Source organism: Engraulis encrasicolus, chromosome 11 (assembly GCF_034702125.1).
Source record: "Engraulis encrasicolus isolate BLACKSEA-1 chromosome 11, IST_EnEncr_1.0, whole genome shotgun sequence".
NCBI classification, from domain to species: Eukaryota; Metazoa; Chordata; class Actinopteri; order Clupeiformes; family Engraulidae; genus Engraulis; species Engraulis encrasicolus.
The window spans coordinates 24,792,087-24,808,922 of record NC_085867.1 but is presented as its reverse complement, the minus strand read 5'-3'; the positions used below and the strand labels follow the sequence as shown (position 1 = coordinate 24,808,922).

Genomic DNA, 16,836 nt, shown 5'->3' with positions numbered 1-16,836 from the left:
TAGTGCTGTTGCCTGATACTGCCTGATACTGCTATTGACATCTCTCTTGGGGGAGCACCCCCTCCCCAGTAGTTTGAAGAGAAGAGAGGGGCCCCACGTTTGTCTTTGCCTAGGGCCCCCAAACGCCTTGCAACATCCCTACTCTCCCACTTTGAGCCCTGGCGCTACATTCATTTGGACCCCCGTGTTCATTAGGGGGCCAGTATTTCAAGCCCTCATCTGTACTCTTCAGCCAGCTAATCGATACCAAGATGCTAAAGGTTTGGCAGCGCATGCAAACGCACAGTGATCAATACCAGCACAGATGTACAGACATTTATCAGTTTCCTAGCCCTCAACAATAATAAAATGCGGAGGTGTGTGTGTGTGTGTGTGTGTCTGTGTGTCTGTGTGTAGGAGTGGAGGGGGGTGTTAACAGAGAGGAAAAATATGATCATGAAGTCGAACGAGAAGTTGAATAGCAACGTGATTGTTGTGTATGGATGAAAGAGCGATGCCCTTGCTGGCTGCAAGGCAGACACACACACACACACACGCACGCACGCACACACACAAACAAACAGAGAGAGAGAGAGAGAGAGAGAGAGAGAGAGAGAGAGAGAGAGAGAGAGAGAGAGAGAGAGAGAGAGAGAGAGAGATAAACATGTACTGAATGGATTGGCTAACACAATACAGCTTGAATGGGGTTATGGGCATGTGGGTGGGTGGGTGAGGCGGAGTGAAAGATCAGACATGGTAACCAGGCTGTCACCACCTAGCGCCTCTTCTCAATTTCATTTCCCTCCACCAACTAGGCCAAGAATTGCATGTTAAGGTGCCTCTACGCCAACCCGAGAGTTGGTTATTGTCGCACGTTGGGGGCAGTTGGGACAGAGTTGCCTTGGTGTGTCTCGGTGCGTCTAGGGGAGTTGGAGGATGTTGGTGGTTGTGGGTCTCTGTCGGACTCTAACTGCTCTGACTGCTAAGTGCAAAGCAGGAGGTGGGAGGGCTAGCAAACTCACGTCTACTTGAGCAGAAACAGTATGGGTAGAATAGCGGAGTAACTTTGACTTGAGTTTCATTACGACATATACTGTGTTTGTTTAGACAGCTGCTAACAATTCACAGCGTGCCTTTTTCCTCTTTAGCGAACTAGGTGGCAGTGAGAGAAATTAAGTCTAGGCTAAGTCATAGCGTTTTGTGAGCAAGAGACAGAGAATGTCTTGATGGATAAATTATGAATTTTACAGACAAAAGCACAGAGGAGATAATAAGCCTTATTACTTATTTAAGAACTGTGCTGCAAACTCTTGTTCCACATAACATTATTTAACATTATCTCCATCCTATTCCTACCACATCTGAAATAATACGGCATGGGAGATGACGGTAATCTCTTACTGCAGAGAGGGTCGCCAGCGGGCCTATTCACTATTTGCTGAAAATACTCAACTACATCATAGCAACATTGCTATGACAGTACCAAGAGCCTGAAGTAGTAGAAGACATAGCCATTACAATGTTGGTGACAGTAAGGTTATAATGTAGGCTCTGTGCTAAGGGGTTAAACATCCCCTTGGAGCCATCAGAAACCCAGCTGGCCTGGACTGATATACAAATTATTATTATATTATATTATATTATATTATATTATATTATATTATATTATATTATAATAATCTAATATATTATATTATGTTATGGCAATATATTATAGGCTAATATATTGTGATATAAATTATGAATAAATTAATAGACTATTACTGAATCCATCTTGAGGTTACCAGATAGCTAGTTTCCTAGAGCTAGGTATTTTGTCCAACATTCAAGCAATCCACGAAACAGGTGTGTTGTTGCTATGCAAACATTCCTACAATAAAACGAAAATCAGCCGTAGGCCAAATGCAACTTAAGTCAGGCTTACACTGTGCGACTTTTTGCCCAATGTTGCCACAATTTGTCACTTGCACAACTGTTTGGGAATTGGGCCGATTTCTTGCTCAATCGCAGATCAATCGTGAGTCTCGCATTGTGTAGTGTACATGGGGTAACGACAAGTGACTTCACCTCACGATCGCGCAATCGCAGGGTCGCAGGAAAATCGAAACGGTTTGAAATCCTGGTCGTCCCTCGTGAGTAAATTGCACAGTTAAAGCAGTGCCACGACTCCTCTGCAGACCCGGGAAACATGCCTGTCGTGTCACACAGTTGGAGCATTCTGCTCGCATCCGACTGTCGGCTCGTATAGTGTTGAGTCGTAAAATGTGAACTTTTAAATCGTTAAAGGGACACTGTGTGAGATTTTTAGTTGTTTATTTCCAGAATTCATGCTGCCCATTCACTAATGTTACCTTTTTCATGAATACTTACCACCAGCATCAAATTCTAAGTATTCATTATGACTGGGGAAATTGCACTTTTCATACATGAAAAGGGGGATCTTCTCCATGGTCCGCCATTTTGAATTTCCCAAAATAACAATTTTTAGCTGCAAAAAGGACTGTACTTGGACCATACTAGAAAATATTTGTTTATTACTTAGTAAACTTTCATGTAAAGATCAAATTTGGCAATAGGCAGCCCAATTTCAACAAGCAGCATAGTTGCAGTACCTTTTTTGACCATTTCCTGCACAGTGTCCCTTTAAATTTCCTCGTGCAGTGTGAGCAGGAGCTTAATACTCACAACTGAAAATATCACATAGTGTATGCCCACCTTTATGAGGGAGTTTAGGACTAGCTCTTGCAGCTGATACAATGTCACATCGCCTGAACAAGGTGAAGAAAGACATTCACTGACATTTCATAACTAGCCCATCTTCAATTAACTAAAGGAATTCAGGTCATAACCAACCATAACCAATAATATTTGTGTATAACATATATATGTATATCATGTGATATTTATGGCGAATTGTGTCATTGTGTTGTCAAGATGTGAGGTTTCATGCCAGAAATTTTGCACGCCAAGGAATAATAATAATAATAATAATAATTGTATTTGTATAGCACTGTGTCATACAAGGCATGTAACTCAAAGTGCTTAACAAATGGGAAAAAAACATTGTTAGAGATAGATTTAAAAGGAGAGGTATAGAGGAGAGGCAGAAAAAGCAGAAAGGCAGAGGAAGAAGAGATAGACAGAGAATGTAGAGTCATAAGGTCAACGTAGGTTAGGACCAGGATTCTTAGATGTGTAAGGTCCATAGTGGCTGGGCCTATCATAAGTCATAGATAGTCACACAGAGATTGGGCGCTCAGGTGCGGCCCCTGGTGGCATCAGGGGTGAGGAAAAACTCCCTTTCGCTTGATTCATAGTTTGTGAGGGGGAAAAAAAGCTCAGTGAGGTCTGAGAAAAAAGACCCCCTGTAGTCAGGAAAGAAACCTCAGGCAGAGACCAGCGGCCACCTAGGGGAGCCCCCTGCCAGGGCTGGATTGCGAGTAGTAAGGGCGCTGCGGCGGCTGGGACACTATGACGCCTTGGCAGCTAGGGGTTGGCAAGGATGAAGAGGTGGGTCTTCAGCTGCTTCTTAAAGGAGTCGACGGAGGTGGCTGATCGGATCTCGATGGGGAGGGCGTTCCATCTCTTGGGCGCATAGCAGGCAAACGCGGCGTCGCCGATCTTCTTCTGCGGGGGGGTGGGGGTCCTTAGCAGCTTGGCATCAGTGGACCTGAGAGCTCGAGCAGGGGCATAAAAAGAGAGCATGTCTGAGATATAGCTAGGGGCAAGTCCATTTAATGCAGCTTTAAATACTGTGAGCAGAATCTTAAAGTCGATTCTGTATGAGACAGGTAACCAGTGCAGGTCTGCCAAGACAGGAGAGATGTGCTCTCTCATTCTGGTTCTTGTTAGGATTCTTGCCGCAGAATTTTGAATGAGTTGCAATTTGTCAATTAATTTTTTTGGGGGACCGGAGAAAAGAGCATTGCAGTAGTCTATCCTACTGGTGACAAAGGCATGAATAAGTTTCTCAGCGTCTTGTCGGGGGGGGGGGGCCAAGCCGCGCACTTTGTTGACATTTCTAAGATGGAAAAAAAAAAGCAGATTTTGTTATCTTGTTGATGTGAGGCTCAAAGCTCAAATCCGAGTCTATGACCACACCTAGGCTAGTAACCTTATCTTTAATGTGTATGCTTAGGTCACCTAGGCTTGAGTGGAGTTTTGCACGTTTTTTCTTAGGCCCAATGAGCAACACTTCAGTTTTATCTTCATTTAATTTTAGGAAGTTACTGTTCATCCAATCTGTAATGGCAGACATGCATTTAGTCAAGGCATGAATGGCAGTGGTTTGGCTAGGCTCGACAGAGATATATAGTTGAGTGTCATCGGCCATAGCTATGAAAATCAACATTGTGCTCTCTGATGATGGAGCCCAGGGGCAACATATAGAGAGAGAAGAGGAGAGGGCCCAAGCAACTACCCTGAGCAACTCCAAAAGGCACATCATACTTGTTGGAGACGTATTCTCCGATGGTGACAAAAAACTGTCTTCCTGTAATATATGTTTTGAACCACTCTAAGACGTGACCGGACAAGCCTACCCAAGATTCAAGGCGGTCAATTAGTATGTTGTGGTCTATCGTGTCAAAGGCGGCACTGAGGTCGAGGAGGATAAGTGCTGAAACTTTGTTTGCGGCAGTGTTGAGCCTAAGATCACTTATTATTTTGGTTAGTGCTGTTTCGGTGCTATGGTTGGCTCTAAAGCCTGATTGGAATTTTTCCAAGATATCATTCCCAGCCAGATGTTGATTAAGCTGTTTAAATACAACTTTTTCTAGTACCTTGCTTATAAAGGGGAGGTTTGATATAGGTCTGTAGTTGTTTAAAGAATTCTGATCTAAATTTGTCTTTTTTTAGGAGTGGCTTTACCATGGCTGTTTTGAATGAGCTTGGAAAAATGCCTGTAAGCATAGAGGTGTTAACAATTTGCAGTAAAGGTGCTGCTGCTAAGCAACCAAGTACGTTTTTTAGCAGATATGGGGGGATCGCGTCAAGGCTGCAGGTAGACTGCTTACTTTCCCTGACTATTTTACAGAGGTCGTCCTCTGTAATTGGACAAAACTTTTGGAAGCTCTCAGGTCTCCTAGGGGGGTTTAACCCTCCCCTCGGTGTATCGCCTGAGTGGGCGACAGAGGTTGCTGCGTTTCCACCTTGGATGCCTTCTCTAATGTCGGCAATCTTTTTATTAAAAAATCTAGCAAATTCCTCGCACTTGGCATGTGATGCTGCATTTAGGTTGTTATTGCTATGTGTTGGATTAAGCAGGTGGTCAATAGTGGAAAAAAAGAACTTTCGCATTATGCTGGTTGTCTGTTATGATTTTGGAAAAATATGCTTTTCTCTCTGAGCGTACCGCATTATTGTAGGAGGAGATCTCATCCCTAAGGGATTGTCTGTGGACTTCTAATTTAGTTTTTCTCCAAAGACGCTCGGTTTACTCTGCATTTTCTTTTTAAGGCTCTAAGTGAGTCATTTAAGGCTCTAAGGAAGCAGTGAGGCAGGACGGTGCCATGCTCAGGGTACATGGAGTCATGGAGGAGGATGGGGGAGAGCACTGGTTAATTACTCCCCCCACCAACCTGTCAGGTCGGGAGTCGAACCAGCAACCTTTGGGCTACTAGTCTGACGCTCTAACCGATTGCCCATGACTGCCCGTGTGAATGTGAAATAGAAAAATGTACAAGGCTGAGGTGGAGCGAATGAATCTCAATGCCGGAAGGTCAGACGTTTTCACAGAGTGGCTGATAATGTGGCTAGTAATATTGTGGGATTAGAGGGCTTCGTTGGGGTTTGGGGGCTAGATACAACTTGTGGAGAAGCTAGACAGCTTGTGTCGGGGTGGGGGGAGCTGCATTGAAATTGTAATTGTGCGTCTGTGTACAAGTACAGTATGTCTTGCCCTGTGTGTGTGTGCGTGTGCAAGCGTGCGAGTGTGTGTGTGTATACACAGTGTGTGATGTGTAATGTGTGTAAAAGAGGTGAGGCACATTCTGTGTATGTGACCCAGTGGTGCTTATCTGTGCCTGGTGTGTGCGTGTACGTGTGTGTGTGAATGTGTGTGTACGCACGTGTGTGTGTGTATGCGAATGAATCTGAATGCTGTGTGTGTGTGTGTGCATGTGTGTGTGCGTGTGTTGGTCCCGCTGCACTTGACGTTTGAAGTTGCTTAATGGGCCTTTGATAGCAGCCCACTGACGAGTAATTACAGTCGGCCCCTCTCTTCTTCTCTTCTCTCTTCTTCTCTTCTCTCTTCTTCTCCTCTGATTTTCTCTCTTCTACTTCACTTCTTCTACCTTCCTCTCTTGCATTTTCTCTTCTTTTCTCATCTCTTTTTTTTCTTATCCTCTCTTCTTTTTTCTCTTCTCTTCTCTTCTCTTCTCTCTTCTCTTCTCTAATAAAATCCCTGTCCTTTCCTCTCCTACTCTCCTCTCCCATCCTCTCTCTTCTCTTCTCTTCTCTTCTCTTCTCTTCTCTTCTCTTCTCTTCTCTTCTCTAATAAATCCCTGTCCTTACCTCTCTACTCTCCTCCTCTCTCCTCCTCTCCTCTCCTCTCCTCTCCTCTCCTCTCTCCCCTCCCATCCTCTTCTCTTCTCTTCTCTTCTCTTCTCTTCTCTTCTCTTCTCTTCTCTTCTCTTCTCTAATAAAGCCTCGCTGTCCTCCAGGGACCCATTAGCCGCCCCTCACCATCCCATTCTAGCAGATTAAAAAGGGCAAGATACACGCACGCGCACGCATGCAGACACACACACACACACACACACACACACACACACACACACACACACACACACACACACACACACACACACACATTAAGAAGGGCAAAACTGCCGACAGCCTGCTCTTTAATGTCGGCCGCCAGGGGAGAAAAAAAAGAAAGAAAAACGAACGAACAACCCATAAATATTATCCTTCATTACATGAGACAGAGCGTTTTCTTTTTTGTCTTGACATATTTTTATTGGAATTTTTATGTTGGTTTATGACAGCGGTGCAGTTAACGATGGACCTGTTAACGCCTCTCTGGTGGTTTGGCCTTGGTGGGGTTTGTTTTTTCAAAAGTGTAGTTTCGAGAAGTCACCTCAGCGTGTGCATGCTTTTGCTCTTCTTGTGAGTAATTAGCTTGTGCCTCTCAGCTAAAGAAGACACACTGACAGCTTAAGTGTCAGAATGAAGGGTGGGTGTGTGTATGTGTGTGTGCGTGTGTGCGTGCATGATTTCAAAGTTCCATGTAATTACAAAGGAGGTGGTACTGTGGAGGATTGTATTTGAATCCCATTGAAGTATGTTTGAGAGGAAGGGGTTGTGTTCTGTTGGACCAGGGGGTGTATGTGACCTTTCAACATGCACCTTCGTCCCTTTAATGATACGTCCAAACTTCCCCACAGACACAACAGTGGCAAACATGCTAAACATTTTGTGTAACTCAAAGTTGCTACATTTTAACATGAAAATCACAAGAAAATGTATTAACCATACAAGTGAATACTATTATTAACAACATATGGAATGGTTATATTGCATAAAAGCATATAGTATATTCAAGATGGTAAACAAACAGCCTCTTCTCTCTGTGAACCCCATTGCAGTAATTCCTCAACCTTCGCAACCTCCAACAAAGCGCACGCAGGCCGATTATATCACAACTGTGTAGAAACGGTAAAGGGGTTACAGTTTTTCTCAATTGGTTTTGTACATTTCTCAAAACTCTCTCGCACTTTGCAAAACATAATATTCATTCTCAAAACAGCTTTAACAAATGGCAAAACACTGTGGATGACCTGCGACACCGAGTCTCTTGCTCAAAATCCCTTGTTTGTCTTTCAAAAGCAAGTTTTTCTGTTGATGAACGTGTCAGTGCCAGTAGAATGGTTAGTAATTGTGTCATAGTGTGTGGACAAGCTAGTCAAATTGATTTATCATGTTGTCAGTTGACTAGTAGACTCTTGAGGATCTTGGTAACACTTTATAATAAGTACCCCTTTTTGAGCATTAGTTAACCCTTAGTTAAGCCTTATTTTAACATTAGTTAACCCATAGTGAAGCACAAGTTAGTCATTATGTAAGTATTATTTCTTATTTCTTAATCATTAACTACTACCGTTAGTAAATGGTTTGTGTGTACTGATGTAACTGTTCGCTAAGCAAAGTTAAGCCTTAGTTAAGCCTTATTTTTAACATTAGTTAACCCTTACTGAATCACGAGTTAGTCATTATGTAAGTATTATTTCTCATTTCTTAATCATTAACTTCTACCGTTAGTAAATGGTTTGTGTGTGCTGATGTAACTGTTCGTTAAGCCTTAGTTAAGCCTTATTTTAACATTAGTCAACCCTTAGTGAATCACGAGTTAGTCATTATGCATTTTTTGGTAATGATTCGTTTATGGTGATTGAACTTTCTGATAAGCATTAGTAAACTATCATTAAAATGTCAGATAACCCACCTTTATTTATGAAAAAAACATGATCTCTTTGTTGCCTCCTACCACCTAACCATTACCAAGTACTATTAGGCATGTATGGCAACGGTTTGTAAACTCTTGCTTTAGCATTAGTGAAATCTTAATTAACCCTTTTGTAATGGTTAGTGTGTGATGACTGGTAACATGGCAAACAGTAAGTTGAGGCTCATGTGACTGCCCCTCGTGGATGTTTCTGGACATTAACAAATGACTTTATAAGCATTGCTTATGCATTATCAAGGATTTATAACCCATTACTTAAGTATATCTGGGGAACTGATCTAAAGTGAAAACCTTCCCATGCTTTACAACACATTAACAAATGACTTGTTAAGCATTGCTTATGCATTATCAAGGATTTACAACCCATTACTTACGTAAGTATATCTGGGGAACTGATCTAAAGTGAAAGCCTGTTATGGCTTCACAACACATTAACAAATGATTTGATAAGCATTGCTTATGCATTATCAAGGATTTACAACCCATTACTTAAGTATATCTGGGGAACTGATCTAAAGTGAAAGCCTGTTATGGCTTCACAACACATTAACAAATGATTTGATAAGCATTGCTTATGCATTATCAAGGATTTATAACCCATTACTTAAGTATATCTGGGGAACTGATCTAAAGTGAAAACCTGTTAAGGCTTTACAACACATTAACAAATGACTTGATAAGCATTGCTTATGCATTATCAAGAATTTTCAACTCATTACTCACTCATATCTGGGAAACGTTTAAAGTGAAAACCTGTCCATGCTTTCCAAAACATCAACAAATGACTTGATAAGCATTGCTTATGCATTATCAAGGATTTATAACCCATTACTTAAGTATATCTGGGGAACTGATCTAAAGTGAAAACCTGTTAAGGCTTCACAACACATTAACAAATGACTTGATAAGCATTGCTTGTGCATTATCAAGGATTTATAACCCATTACTTAAGTATATCTGGGGAACTGATCTAAAGTGAGAACCTGATAAGGCTTTACAACGCATTAACAAATGACTTGATAAGCATTGCTTATGCATTATCAAGGATTTAAACCCCATTACTTAAGTATATCTGGGGAACTGATCTAAAGTGAAAACCTGTTAAGGCTTTACAACGCATTAACAAATGACTTGATAAGCATTGCTTATGCATGATCAAGGACTTACAACTCATTGCTAACGCATATCTGGGGAACTTTTAAAGTGAAAATCTTTCCATGCTTTCCAAAACATCAACAAATGACTTGTTGAGCATTGTTTATGCATGGGAGGCAACATCTGAGAGATCTTACTATTCTCATCAAAACATTTACAAACCACTTACACAATACATTTGAGATGTGAGCTGATGTCCTTCATGGTAACGGTAACACAAGACAGACAACTTCAATATCTTTAACTATTTAATTTTTAAAAGATAACAGTTATCAGCTTAAACAGTAACACAATGAAGAAAGAGAGATGAGGACTAGCAAAATGAAGAGATTAGATGAGGGGAGAGCTTGTGGAGAGGAGAGGGAGGCAAGAGAAGAGATATAGTGCATTCATGTGGTCTTATCTAGTAGATATTATCTAGTTGTGAAGTGGTATTTACAAGTGCGTTGCGTTCATGTGCTATTTTGTTGTTGTTTACAACTTAAAGATGGTGGACCAGAGTGAGACTCTGGCCATTTTTTTGTTAATAAAACGATAATAGACTGTTGTTCATCAGCTACAGCAAGCAAATGAATTAGGAAGTCAAAAGGTAAAAATGCTGAATATTTTCTGACAGTCATTTACCATGACTATCTGAACATACTGAATGCCGGTTTTTGAGCTGTTGTGTACGTCATCAGCTCGTAAAGTCGTTAATCAAAATTTTCTACAAGGGCCGGTGGCGTTCATGTGTGCTTCGGATGTCAGTGTTTGGTATTTACGTAATTACCACATGAACGCACAATTAGGAACTGTACTGCATTTAAAAGATATTTTCTACTGGGCAGCAGCAGTGAGCCCGTAGGCTACTTTTGAGCTCAGCCACTTTGCACTGTAGTTCAGGTTCTCCCCAAAATATTTTTTATAATAAAAATATAGCTATTGAGGGTCTGTAATAGTGATCTAAAGTGAAAGCTGTAGAAACTGCATGATGACTTCTGTTCAGCTATGAAAATACTCGTGGTGTCGGCGGGCGTTATGGGAGAGAGGTGGCCGGACGTTCACGGCCTCTATGGGAGCTAAAGGGTTAAAGGAACTTTTCTGACGATGATGGTCCTTTTTTTAAGGGTAAACTGCCTTCATGATGCTACCTGTGAGGAAACAAATAAAAAAGCACAGTTTAAACATTAATTTTGTTATTTGTAGGCTACTGCCAAAAGGTAGATTAAGCTTACACTAAGCGCAAAACATTCCCCTCCATTTGAGCCATTGCAAGCACAGAGCAAAATAGCAGAAATCGCTAGTTAGCATGCTAGTTAACAAAATTTGCTAAGCAATATTGTTCTCTACAACTAATAGAGTACTCAAACACCCACTTGCATAGAGACATACAACTGCTTAGGTGGACAAGTAATGTTAACCCTCAGAATTCACTCTGACACAATTTGTAAACAACAGCACCATAACTGAAAGTCCAACCCAAGTTTTTTTTTTTTTGAAAACTAGACATCTCAACCATAATTTTGATACCTCATATGTGTGGGTCTGCTGTAGGCTACAACTAACAGTGACATTGTTTTTTGTTTTTTTTGTTTTTTAAAAAAAAAACGTTTTTAATATAGGCCTATATAGGCTATATTTTTTATTTTATTTTACCTTGACCAGAATACTGTTGAAATGACACAACGTTGAAATCGCGGTAAAATACAGCTCAGTCATACTCATTACTCTCCGTCAAAACAACCGAAAATGGCCAGCAGGAAACACAATTAACTTTGTAACTCTTTTTCACTAGTTTTAGAAATCTCTGATCTCTTAATTACAGGGGTAATACCAAAGATTCTCTAGTCTAATTAGCATCGTCTCTGATAATTCAAATATTCCAGGAAGTGGTTAATCGACCGGATGTTGTTTTGTGATCAGTGATGCGTTTCCAGGGGACGTTCTTTGAGGGGACACATTAAACTTTGAGGAAGCAGTGTCTTGTTCAGTGTTCACGGTTTATATTGCTGAAGGACAATTACAAGTCTAAACGGAGAAGAGTCGTCATTTCAAGGTGTTTTCCCGGACGTATTGGTATGTGGATGTTGACAGTGTCGGAAGTATTAATCAAAGTTGACACCAGAAGTTGGAGCAAATGCGAGAAGAGTATGCGATGAGCTGCCTGCCTGCTGCTGCCTACTGCCTACTCCTGCTGCTGCCGCTGCTGCTGTTGCATCCAAGTAAGTTTGGCTGCTAAAATGTTTTGATATTCACTGAACAGACATGCAATTGCCTGCATAGTCCTTTCTTATTTGAAAGATGAATCCCTGTCGCTTGCAAGATACACAATCTCATGCCCATCGTGCATAGCTAATTCATTGCATTGGGGAGAGGTGGACTTTCCTGGTGAACCAGTAGCCCAGCCCCCTGGGCGTCAACACATAGCTTCTGGTTCACCAGGAAAGAGGTGGACGCCGGATGTAAACAAACTGAGAGGGGGTGTCACGTTGAGTAGCTTTGCAGATGTAGGCAAAGAGATTGGCACATTACTAACGGTGTTGGACTACCATAAATGTAAGTTAGTTTCTTTTCTGAGGTCTTTGTAGTGAGTCATGTTGTTTTTTGTATGTTTAGATGAGGTAAGCTTAAGCCTACTGACTTCTGAAATGACTGCATGAATGATTTGTCCCAAGCTTTCTTACGGCTACTGACCTCAGAAATAATTCATGGCGTTGTGAACCTGCTGATGTATTTATTTGCACTCATGTAGTAATTTACTGTCATGAAAGCTAAATTGTGACTTGACTTTTTCCTCTCTCAGTTGTTGGCTCATGACAGACTTATTTGATAAGTGGAAGTGCCCGCTGATGCAGACCCAGTGTAAGTATACATGCTGGCATTGTTTTTGTGACATTTAATCTCATCTAAATCATCATGTTTTTGAACAGTGTTGGGTAGCCAGCCACCCATGCATGTTGACACAGCCAGCAGCGGGCACCCATGGCACATGGGGATGGACCCAGGAGTGGAGGATGACCCAATAGGGTGAGTTAGTGAGCTAATGTCATACACATGTAATTGTTTTAGGTGTATGGGAAATAATTAAATGTTTGTTTACATTGTACAGATGAACGTTCAGCCCACTCACTGTTGACACCAGTGACACAGTATTGACCAGATCTCCTGGAAGTGCCCCCTGACGCAGACCCAGTGTAAGTATGCATGCTGGCACTGTTTCGTTTATTTAGGCTATGTAGGGCTTGACACAGTATTTGCTTTTAGTGATATGTAATAAATATTTTGTCTGATATTAAATCTCATCTAAATCTCATCATGTTTTTGAACAGTGTTGGGTAGCCACCCATGCACGTTGACACAGCCAGCACCGAGCACCCAGGGGGATGGAACCAGGAATGGAGGATGGTCCAATAGGGTGAGTTGCTGAGCCAATGTCAGAAACATGTAGACTATACCCTACCCTCATATGTAAACCTTCGCTAGTCTGTTTCTCCCTTAATATTGGTGTCAGATTCGCACAAATGCAGTTCTGGGGTGCTACCTTGCTACTAATCAGGCACAGCAAGTATGATTTGAAATCTGTGTCGGTCATTGTTCATTTTGAGAGGAATTTTTTATTTAGTTTTAGTCTCTTGACGAAAATGCAATTTTAGTTTTAGTCACAATTTAGTCATCTAAATCATTTTTGTCTTAGTCTAGTTTTAGCTGACTAAAATTCATACAATTTTTGTCGACGAAATCTAAAATAATTTTAGTCAACCAAAATATTACATTCATTTCCTCTTGTCTACACTTCTCTATAAAATTGTCAAACTAAAATACAATTTGGGGAAATCAATGATTAAAATGACATATTGTAATCATGAAATATTGTCAAAAACTGCCAGAGTGTCTTATAAGCCAGTGCGTCCAATGTGTAAAAAAAATCATGGCCACGACACTCATAAAGCTCTGTCGATATTTTACGACTTCGGGGGAAAAACGGGACTGCACGTTATGAAAAAATACTTGTGGGTATACCAGTAATCAAGAGCGTCGCGGGGTAGCCTACAGGCACCTGTTGGAAGACGTGTCTCTCTCTCTCTCTCTCTCTCTCTCTCTCCCTCGTGCGCGTATTGCAAGCTGTTGCATATTATTTGCTTGATGCGAAGTTGTGATGGCATACGCGCTCTCGTTGACATGGTTGTGTCCATGTTGCATGCATTCGCAAGATGTTATTGGAAAAACGCATATGAAAGCGTGGAAAGGCCGTTTACTTCCTATTTCAGTGTCCTTGACTGAAACAAGTCACAAAACTCCACACTTCCGAATCCTTTGCTATCAGCACTAAAGTGATTCTTATCAGAAGGCTTGTACCAACGCATAGACCCTTAAATTACAAACATTAGCGAACATTGAAAAAAGATCAGACAACGACCGTCGGGTAGCAGGTTCATGAAAGCGACTGGGAGTGGAGAAAAAAAAAGGCATCGTTAGAGAAAGATGTTTGCTACTTTAGGACAGACAGCACCACCACTATTTCATGACTGCATAAACTTCTTCGTCATGGATAAATGGGCAACAATATTTTTGTCCAGCCAGGATTGCCCTGAAAAGTAGGCTACTGCTGTTATAAAAAGGTCACGGGCGTGCAGCACCGACGCTGCCTGTCACTGTGCCTGCGTGTTTGTGTGTGTGAGGGAGGGGAGGGAGACGCGGAGCAGATGGGTCGCGACTTGCGAAAGATCAGGAAATTCTTTTTCAATGTTTCAGTGACATATTAACAAAAATGCTTCCTATTGGTTTTCGTCTCCGATGGTATTGTAGTCACATTTTTATTTTTTTGACGAAAATATAAATCAATATCGTTATATTTTTCGTACAAACGCATGCTGTTTTTTTCGTTATCGTTTTATTGTCGTCAGGGGAAAAACAACCTTTAACGATAATTATGGCGAAAATATTTCGTCACGAAATTAACACTGGTGTCGGTCGGGTCCCAAAGTGTCTGATTTCACGTGAAATGACCCTATGGCATGTTTATACAGTAGGTTTAAATAAGACGAGATGTACTCCAATGTCATGCGCCTTTCTGTTCCAAACCCTTTGGAAGGGACTGTATATGGAAAAAGTCGATAACGGTCTGAGTTCCTGCTTCTTAGTGCATATTGCTTTCTACATGACTTGTGTCCAATAACATTGCCCATAATTGAAAACTGTGTTTTTTTGTTTCCTCACAGGTAGCATCATGAAGGCAGTTTACCCCTGAAACTTTTTACAAAGGACCATCATCGTCAGAGAAGTTCCTTTAACCCTTTATCTCCCATAGCGGCCGTGAACGCCCGGCCACCTCTCTCCCATAACGCCCGCCGACACCCGGAGTATTTTCATAGCTGAACAGAAGTCATCATGCAGTTTCTACAGCTTTCACTTTAGATCACTATTACAGGCTGTCAATATATTTTTATTATAAAAACTATTTTGGGAAATCCTGAACTACAGTGCAAAGTGGCTGAGCTCAAAAGTACGGGCTCGCTGCTGCTGCCCAGTAGAAAATATCTTTTAAATGCAGTACAGTTCCTAATTGTGCGTTCATGTGGTAATTACGTAAATACCAAACACTGACATCCGAAGCACACATGAACGCCACCGGCCCTTGTAGAAAATTTTGATTAATGAATGCACTATATCTCTTCTCTTGCCTCCCTCTCTTCTCCACAAGCTCTCCCCTCATCTAATCTCTTCATTTTGCTAGTCCTCATCTCTCTTTCTTCATTGTGTTACTGTTTAAGCTGATAACTGTTACTTTTAAAAATTAAATAGTTAAAGATATTGAAGTTGTCTGTCTTGTGTTACCGTTACCATGAAGCACATCATCTCACATCTCAAATGTATTGTGTAAGTGGTTTGGAAATATTTTTGATGAGAATAGTAAGATCTCTCAGATGTTGCCTCCCATGCATAAGCAATGCTCAACAAGTCATTTGTTGATGTTTTGGAAAGCATGGAAAGATTTTCACTTTAAAAGTTCCCCAGATATGCGTTAGTAATGAGTTGTAAGTCCTTGATAATGCATAAGCAATGCTTATCAAGTCATTTGTTAATGCGTTGTAAAGCCTTAACAGGTTTTCACTTTAGATCAGTTCCCCAGATATACTTAAGTAATGGGGTTTAAATCCTTGATAATGCATAAGCAATGCTTATCAAATCATTTGTTAATGCGTTGTAAAGCCTTATCAGGTTCTCACTTTAGATCAGTTCCCCAGATATACTTAAGTAATGGGTTATAAATCCTTGATAATGCATAAGCAATGCTTATCAAGTCATTTGTTAATGTGTTGTGAAGCCTTAACATGTTTTCACTTTAGATCAGTTCCCCAGATATACTTAAGTTATGGGTTATAAATCCTTGATAATGCATAAGCAATGCTTATCAAGTCATTTGTTGATGTTTTGGAAAGCATGGAAAGATTTTCACTTTAAAAGTTCCCCAGATATGAGTTGGTATTGAGTTGAAAATTTTTGATAATGCATAAGCAATGCTTATCAAGTCATTTGTTAATTCGTTGTAAAGCCTGAACAGGTTTTCACTTTAGATCAGTTCCCCAGATATACTTAAGTAATGGGTTATAAATCCTTGATAATGCATAAGCAATGCTTATCAAGTCATTTGTTAATGTGTTGTAAAGCCTTAACAGGTTTTCACTTTAGATCAGTTCCCCAGGTATACTTAAATAATGGGTTATAAATCCTTGATAATGCATAAGCAATGCTTATCAAGTTATTTGTTGATGTTTTGGAAAGCATGGAAAGGTTTTCACTTTAAACGTTTCCCAGTTATGAGTGAGTAATGAGTTGTAACTCCTTGATAATGCATAAGCAATGCTTATCAAGTCATTTGTTAATGTGTTGTAAAGCCTTAACAGGTTTTCACTTTAGATCAGTTCCCCAGATATACTTAAGTAATGGGTTATAAATCCTTGGTAATGCATAAGCAATGCTTATCAAATCATTTGTTAATGTGTTGTGAAGCCATAACAGGCTTTCACTTTAGATCAGTTCCCCAGATATACTTAAGTAATGGGTTGTAAATCCTTGATAATGCATAAGCAATGCTTAACAAGTCATTTGTTAATGTGTTGTAAAGCATGGGAAGGTTTTCACTTTAGATCAGTTCCCCAGATATACTTAAGTAATGGGTTATAAATCCTTGATAATGCATAAGCAATTTTTATCAAGTCATTTGTTAATGTCCAGAAACATCCATGAGGGGCAGT

General features: G+C 40.7%; 1 long non-coding RNA gene across 3 annotated transcripts; it reads left to right on the top strand.

Moving 5' to 3' along the window:
• The first annotated feature begins 11,730 nt into the window (after positions 1 to 11,730).
• On the top strand, positions 11,731 to 15,391 carry LOC134458877 (uncharacterized). 3 transcript variants are annotated; one of them, XR_010036679.1, is made up of 6 exons: positions 11,817 to 11,955; positions 12,030 to 12,136; positions 12,511 to 12,607; positions 12,690 to 12,774; positions 12,910 to 12,995; positions 14,800 to 15,391. It is a non-coding gene; the product is annotated as an uncharacterized LOC134458877 (long non-coding RNA). The 3 variants fall into 3 exon arrangements; XR_010036677.1 differs by lacking the exons at positions 11,817 to 11,955; positions 12,030 to 12,136 and adding an exon at positions 11,731 to 11,802; XR_010036678.1 differs by having other exon boundaries at positions 11,817 to 12,136.
• The last annotated feature ends 1,445 nt before the right edge of the window (positions 15,392 to 16,836 follow it).